General features: G+C 46.5%; 1 non-coding gene across 1 annotated transcript; it reads right to left on the reverse strand.

The window, feature by feature from the left end:
* Positions 1–5,985: 5,985 nt before the first annotated feature.
* LOC116084065 lies at positions 5,986–6,092 on the reverse strand. Its single transcript, XR_004116027.1, has one exon. It is a non-coding gene; the product is annotated as a U6 spliceosomal RNA (small nuclear RNA).
* Between the last annotated feature and the right edge of the window lie 657 nt (positions 6,093–6,749).

The raw sequence follows: 6,749 nt of genomic DNA on the forward strand, positions 1-6,749 counted from the left end.
AATAAGCGGGCATGACCCTGAGCTTCTTTAGCCAGAGCAGGGGTAGTCTAGGTAATTCTGAAATATACTCTGTTATTCTCAACACTTCGTCCAAAGAGCTGCAGCTCACAGGGGAAACTTAAACTCACCAAGGGCTTTGTTGAGCTCCTTTGTTTCTTCATCTCCATTCTCCTGGTAGAGCAGTTTGACCTCTTGCACTTGGGGTTGCTTCTGGGGAAAACCTAAGCAACTACAGCAAGCCATATCCTAACATCTAGAGCAGGCTCAGGGAGCCTTTCACTACAATGTTCCAGCTAAGAGTGTCTGAGGGTTGAAGAGAAATTATCTCTCCTCCCCAGTGGCTGGTATAGCATTCCAAGGTAGACTCGTGTCTACTTTCTCTCCATCTGTGCCAACAAACGCAGAATACAAGAAGGTGACACTGCATCTGCCCTGCTTCCTGAGGAGTCATAGGTCAAGCAGATCTGCATCTACAGATCCTTTTGTGGTCAGTGCCACTCAGGCGCCCAGTCCCTAGCACAGAGGGCATTCTGTGCTTCATTTGTTAGAAAGTTAAGTGTCCTTCACCTGGCATATGGTAGCCAAGGGGTATGAAGGGGAGAACCCGCCTCCCTCCAAACGGTAAAGACTGCGGAGCTAGAGACCAAACAGAAGCGCGTGCAGGAGGAAGTAAGGTCTACCTGTGTGAAGCAAGATGGACCTTTTCCTAACAGAGTCTACTGGCCTGAACCCTTGAGGGCTCCCAGAGACTGAACCACCAGCCAAAGAGCAAGCACAAGCTGAACCTAGGACCCGAGCACTCATGTGCAGCTCGGTCTTCATTCGGATCCCCCCAATAACTGGAGCAGGGCTGTTCCTAAATCTGTTGCCAGCCTGTGGATCCCCATTCCCTTAGCTGGGCTGCTGTGTCTGGCCTCAGTGGGAGAGGATGTGCCTAGTCTTGCAGTAATTTGATGTGCCAGGATGGGGAAATATGAGGTAGGAATGGGATACTCCCTTCTCAGAGGAGATAAAAAGGGGGTGGCAGAGGGCTGTGTGAGGGGGTGACAGGAGAAAGAAGCTGCGATCGGGATGTAAAGTAAATAAATAAATTGATAGAAAAAAACAAAGATGGACTTCTTCCTCCTCTTCTTCAACATGATCTCTCTCTATGTAGCCTTTTCTGGCCTGGAATTTGCCAAGTAGACCAGGCTTGCTTCAAACTCATGAAGATCGTCCTACCTCTGCCGTCAGAGTGCTGAGATTAAAGGTATACGCTACCAGGTCTGGCAGGATGTACACTTTTAGTGCCGGTTGACCTCACGAGCATCAGAGGAAACTGAAAACAAATCAGGGCCCTCTAGTTTCTTCTCCATCTCTTTCTTTTCACAAATCTAGAACTGCTTCTCTTGGTCTCGTCACTTCTCTAAAGATTTCTTTGTTGTTGCTAAAGATGCTAGACAAGCCAGAGTTTGAAGCTGCTGCCTTTATTCACCTTTCACAAAGGTTTCCTTCATGTCTCAGAGACCTTATGCATAAGCACATTTGCTTGTATTTCTCTGGTTAATCTGCCTTCTGTCACAGGGCTCCAAGAGTGAACGTGTAAAAGCTGAGGCTTTTAATTCCTCCCCAGAAATGGATTGTAGCGCTCCAAACAACCCTCTACTGGGTGTGGTCTCCACTCTTCTAGGTCTCCTTATCCTCCAAAGTGACTGCTAAAACTCCAGTTACCTCACTCACGTCCCAGGCAGCAGCGAAGAGGAAGCAAAGGAGAAAAGATGCCTCTCTACTCATAACACCCCTTAATGGTTATTGAATCTGTCTGGTCTACAACAATGGCCAGGCTCTGCTCTTATGCCTCTATCAAAGAAGGAAGAAAAAGAGGGTAGGAGGAAGGAAGACAGGCTTCTGCAAGGAAGTCTGGGAAGTGTAATGATTACTCTGAACATGTACCTAAATTTTAAATGCCGTTCTACTTCTATAGGAGAGAGCTGAAAAGCAGCTAACGGCCCTTCCCACCCTAGTCTCCAAGAGTTCCTTGTGCTCTAGTGTGACCCAGGAAAAGCAGAATAATTCTCCATTGCCCGGAGAGGTTCTGATGTGACTGTGAGAGCTCCTGGTTCTTGGAAAGCGATGTAAACCTGGATGTGGGAGGCAGGCCACAGAGGCTGCATGGATGTCTTGCAAGGATGACAACCTGAAGAGATGGCAAATGAGGTCCAGATGCACCTCCCGTAATTCTCACAAAGGAAACCCCAGAGGAAAAAGGTCTGAATTAGCTTAGGACACGTTCCCACCACCCCAGTGAGATGAGGATGGGACAGCCATGTAGGGCTGTTATCAAAGACTCTGCTGCCCTGCTTTGTGTTTTCCTGTCCCCTGGAAGTTACATGTGTCTGTATGATATAGTTTGGCCAGTTACATTTAAGGAAAACTGAGATGTATCCTGTGTAGGCTGGACAGAAGAGCCTGAGAGGGTCACTTTTACGTCTTATTTTGGCTGAGCTATAGTATCCCATTTCTGATCAAACAATGTAGCTTCTTCAGCGAATTCACTTTAGATGTGTTTGATTATTTAGCTCAGGAGACTTTGAATAAAACATTACCCTTTAAAATGTGAGTAGGCTTCATCTGATCCATACGGGATAAGATCATAAGGGATAAGAGAAATTCTACTTCGGGACTGCCTTCAGACTCAAGATGTCAGTTCTTCTCTAGTCTCCAGCCTCCTTGCCTTGCCTACGCTGTAGATTTCTTATCTGTCAACCCCCACAAATGTGTGGGCCAGAGAAATTTTTGGTTCCGCCTTTCTCTCTCTATTTCTCTTTTTTCCAAACACATACAAACACTCCTACTGTCCATTGGTTCTATGTGGGGCAGTGAGCTGTGCACAGACAGCCTGGTCCCCAGTCGAGCACAGGCTTTGAACCCTGGTGACCCAGGTAGATGGCTTCTGCCCACGAGGAACAGTAGGTGTTTGGCCATGCCCCTTGGGTCCCTGGCTCCTGTGGCAGTTACAGCCTCTCACAGCCTCCCACCCCCTGCAGAGATGTGTGTGACCACCAGTCACATAGGCAACACCTCAGGCTCCTGGTATTCTATCTGGACTCCATCCCCATAGTTACCTGGCAATAGCCAGGCAGGCCCAGCCCAGTATAAAAGGGGCTGCTTGCCCCCTCCTTCCTCTCTTGCTCTTACTCTTTAACTCTCTTGTTCCTACCTTTGACCCTCTTGCTCCCCTTCTCTCCCCATTCCCTTCCCCACCTCCACATGGCCATGCCCCCCACTTTTGACCCACAGTTCTGTTTCTCTGGTGAACCCTAAAACAGAACCTAGAGCCCATTGTTCACATTTTCTTTTCCTGCCACAAAAATCTTGGAAACAAGTGTGGAGATTAATCTCTTCAACCTGGATCCTCGAGAAACTACAAGTAGAGTCCAAGCACGTGAGGCAGGAGAGCGGAGTGGAGAGTGGGGTGCACAGGTAGTGCATGAGCATTTGTGAGAAGAAGCCAGTGGGTAGCGGGAAGGACTGGAACACTGCTGCCCCACCTAGTGTCATGCCCATAGTAACAGCTTGTACAGAGCATGTTCCAGCTATGCAAACAACCTAGAGGTCTCCATCCTTTGTACACCAGTTGCCTACGTGCTGCTAACTTTCCCTCCACGTTCTCTCCCCTGCTTCTCTCGGAGCGCTCTCTCCCTTTCTTTGTTTGTTTTTGTTTGTTTTATTTTGGTTTTGAGACAGGTTCTCACTATACAATCCCAGCTGGCCTGGAACGTGTTATATAGACCAGGTTGACCTCAAACCGGTAGAAATCTACCTTCCTCTCCTTCCAGGGTCCTGGACCACCATGCCTGGCCAAGTGTGTTCTTTCTTAGTAAACTCCCTCTCCTGTTATTACTATATACAAGTTCTTTCCTGATTCCTTAGCCTAGGACACAAGGATCTGGGCATCCCTTCAGCTGCCCACCAAACCTTATATCCAGTGATAGCACAGACTCCTTTGTTGTTAAGCCACTGAGTTGGGGGAGGGTCTTTATTGTCCCACAGTGTAGTCCAGTTGGGCACAAAGACACAGAAGAGAAGTCAGGATGCATACAGAAACAAAGCTCCCTGTCTTCCGTTCTGGAGCTTGCTAATTAAGATTCATTCCTTTTATAGAATTCACTATTTCTTATTTCTGCAGGCCAGTATTATGCCAGGCATTTAAAGTCTCCTGAGACCAGAATTAGCTCTTCGATTTTGCCGTCCTTCAGTATCCCTGGAGTTAATGTTCTAGTCCCCTTCTCTCACCTGCTCCAGCTTTAAAAGCTCTAAAATTACCTCTGCCTTCGAGGTGTGCTGGTGCTTGTGTGGAATCCCAGCACTTGGGAGTCAGAAGTAGGTGAGTTCAAAGCTAACCAGTCCTGCACAGCAGGTTCAGGCCAGTTAGCTGGGAATATGCAGTCAGAAAAGAGAGAGAGAGAGAGAGAGAGAGAGAGAGAGAGAGAGAGAGAGAGAGAGAAGAAAAATAAACTAAAAGTACCACTTCTTCTCAACTTATGAAAATATTTCTTAGAGTGAGAGAAATCTAAGCTTTGTAGAAGGAAATAATACACAAATTCCCGTAACTCTCAAGAGAAGCTTCATACCCCACCCCTACCCCATGGCATTTGAAAAGAAGATTAAAAAAAAAAAAATCTGACTCAAGTGAAGCTGTAGGTGGGGAAGAGCCAGAAGGGAAAAATTAAGGAAAATGTTTGCCTGCAATATGAAAGACATTCTGTAGCAAGGGGGCAGGGCTCCACAGGCACTTGCTGATACAACCAGCATCACTCAACATTTCTTTGGGGAACTTCTCTGTGACACAGAGCAGGACCGCTCAGATTTCCTCACAAAGGCCCCATTTACCCTTCTGTTGGCTCCTCATGTTGCTCACACTCTAGCTTCCAGCATCTCGCACCTCCTCCCTAGGAGCCCCTCAGGTCCAGATTCTGGTCACTTTACACAGGGCATCTCCCCTCCCACACACCCCAGGAAGCTTACCTCTCATTCCAAAGGTCATGTTTATCCATAAGACATTGACTTCGTTCAAAATGTGAGTGCAGCAGGATTGGAGGTCCAGATGTTCACACTGGGATGCAGTCCAGAAAGCTCTATTTTTACATGCTCTTCTCCAGGTGGCTCAGTGCAGGCTGGAGGGAGACTATATTTGCAGAAATGGTGCCCCAGAGAGATGTAGGGTGGGAGTTATTAGCTCAGCCTTCCTCCCCTCTTGGCTCGGCAGCTCTTGTCCCTAGTCAGCTCCGACTTCATTTGTTACTGATGTAGCCAGGCCATCTGCTCTCAACTTTAAAACAAAACAAACAAAAGCAACAAATGCAAGATGGAGCCTTGCTTCTAGGAATTTCAGTGCCATTTGTGATTCTTTTTGTGCACCAAGGGATCTGGCCTTCTCTGTGAGGTCGTCTTTGATGGCAAAGTTGAGAATGACCTGTGAATCGTTCTCACTCTCGGTTTTTGCAGGCTTTGCACTGGACCAGTGATGGGGCTTGAAAGTAAGCACACAAGAAAGCATCAGAAACCTGCTCAAAAGAGCCAAATGAAAACATCAATAACCAAGAATAAGCGCATCTGTCTTTATAACAGTGGCCACCAGCAGCATCCAAAATCAGACAAGACACATCATCCCCCTCTGTCAATCCAAGGGTTAATTCCTGTAGCCTTTAGAAAAAGGCTGCACAACTGTGTCTTCCACCCCCCCACACACACCCCTGGAAAAAATTCTCTCAACCTGACTCCAGCACAGCTTGTCTTCGACCAAAACCCATGCACCCCCTGGTGGTCCAGAGGTAAACTACAATGTACAATAGGAGAATAGGAAAGTTTTTCTGGTTTTGTATTTCAGGTCTCTTCTAGTCAACATCCACACAGAACCTTTCTCTGGGATAGCTTTTCAGGAACAACCTCCTCAGACTGTATTGAAATGATTTGGGAAGTAAGATGTCACAGATTTTTTTTTTTTTTAATATGGAACGCTTCATGATTTTGCGTGTCATCCTTGCACAGGGGCCATGCTAATCTTCTCTGTATCGACCCAAGTTCAGTATATGTACTGCCGAAGCGAGCACGATGTCACAGTTCTTACAGGCAATGCATGGTCACCTTCTTCAGAGACAAGCCTCGTGACAGAGTATCCAATCCTAAATGGTCAACCTTAAATATTCATACATACAAGCAACACTAAACAGATCCAGTAGGGTTGCATTTATGTCTATGTGTATGCATGCATGCGTGTGTGTCTGTGTGTGTGTGTGTGTGCACGCATGCGCACACACACATATGTACCAATAATAATTAAAGAAGAAGAGGTCATGGATTTGAGAGGGAGTGGAGTGGAGCATGGAGGAGTTGGGGTAAAAATAATGTCAGTACAAAAATATCAGCATATCTGCTTCCTAAGACAAATGGCCTGCTCTCTGGTCACTACTACCCTGGTAGATAGGGAGATTAAAAAATGTAAAAGGAAACAGTAATTAAGTGCTATGGGGGAAAAAAACTCCAAGCTACTCATAACTGCCTCAAAATGTTCACTACTTTTTATATTTTATTTATACTTTATGTGTATGTACATATATACCCATGCTACAGCACTTGGTTAGTGGTCAAAGGAAACCCAGTTAGGTTTAGTTCTTTCCTTCCATCAAGAGAATTGTAAGGACTGGATTCCTGTCACCAGGTTTGGTGGCAGGAGCCTCCACCTGCTGAGTACTGTAACTGCTTCTGTA

Source organism: Mastomys coucha, unplaced genomic scaffold (genome assembly GCF_008632895.1).
Source record: "Mastomys coucha isolate ucsf_1 unplaced genomic scaffold, UCSF_Mcou_1 pScaffold8, whole genome shotgun sequence".
Classification (NCBI taxonomy): Eukaryota; Metazoa; Chordata; class Mammalia; order Rodentia; family Muridae; genus Mastomys; species Mastomys coucha.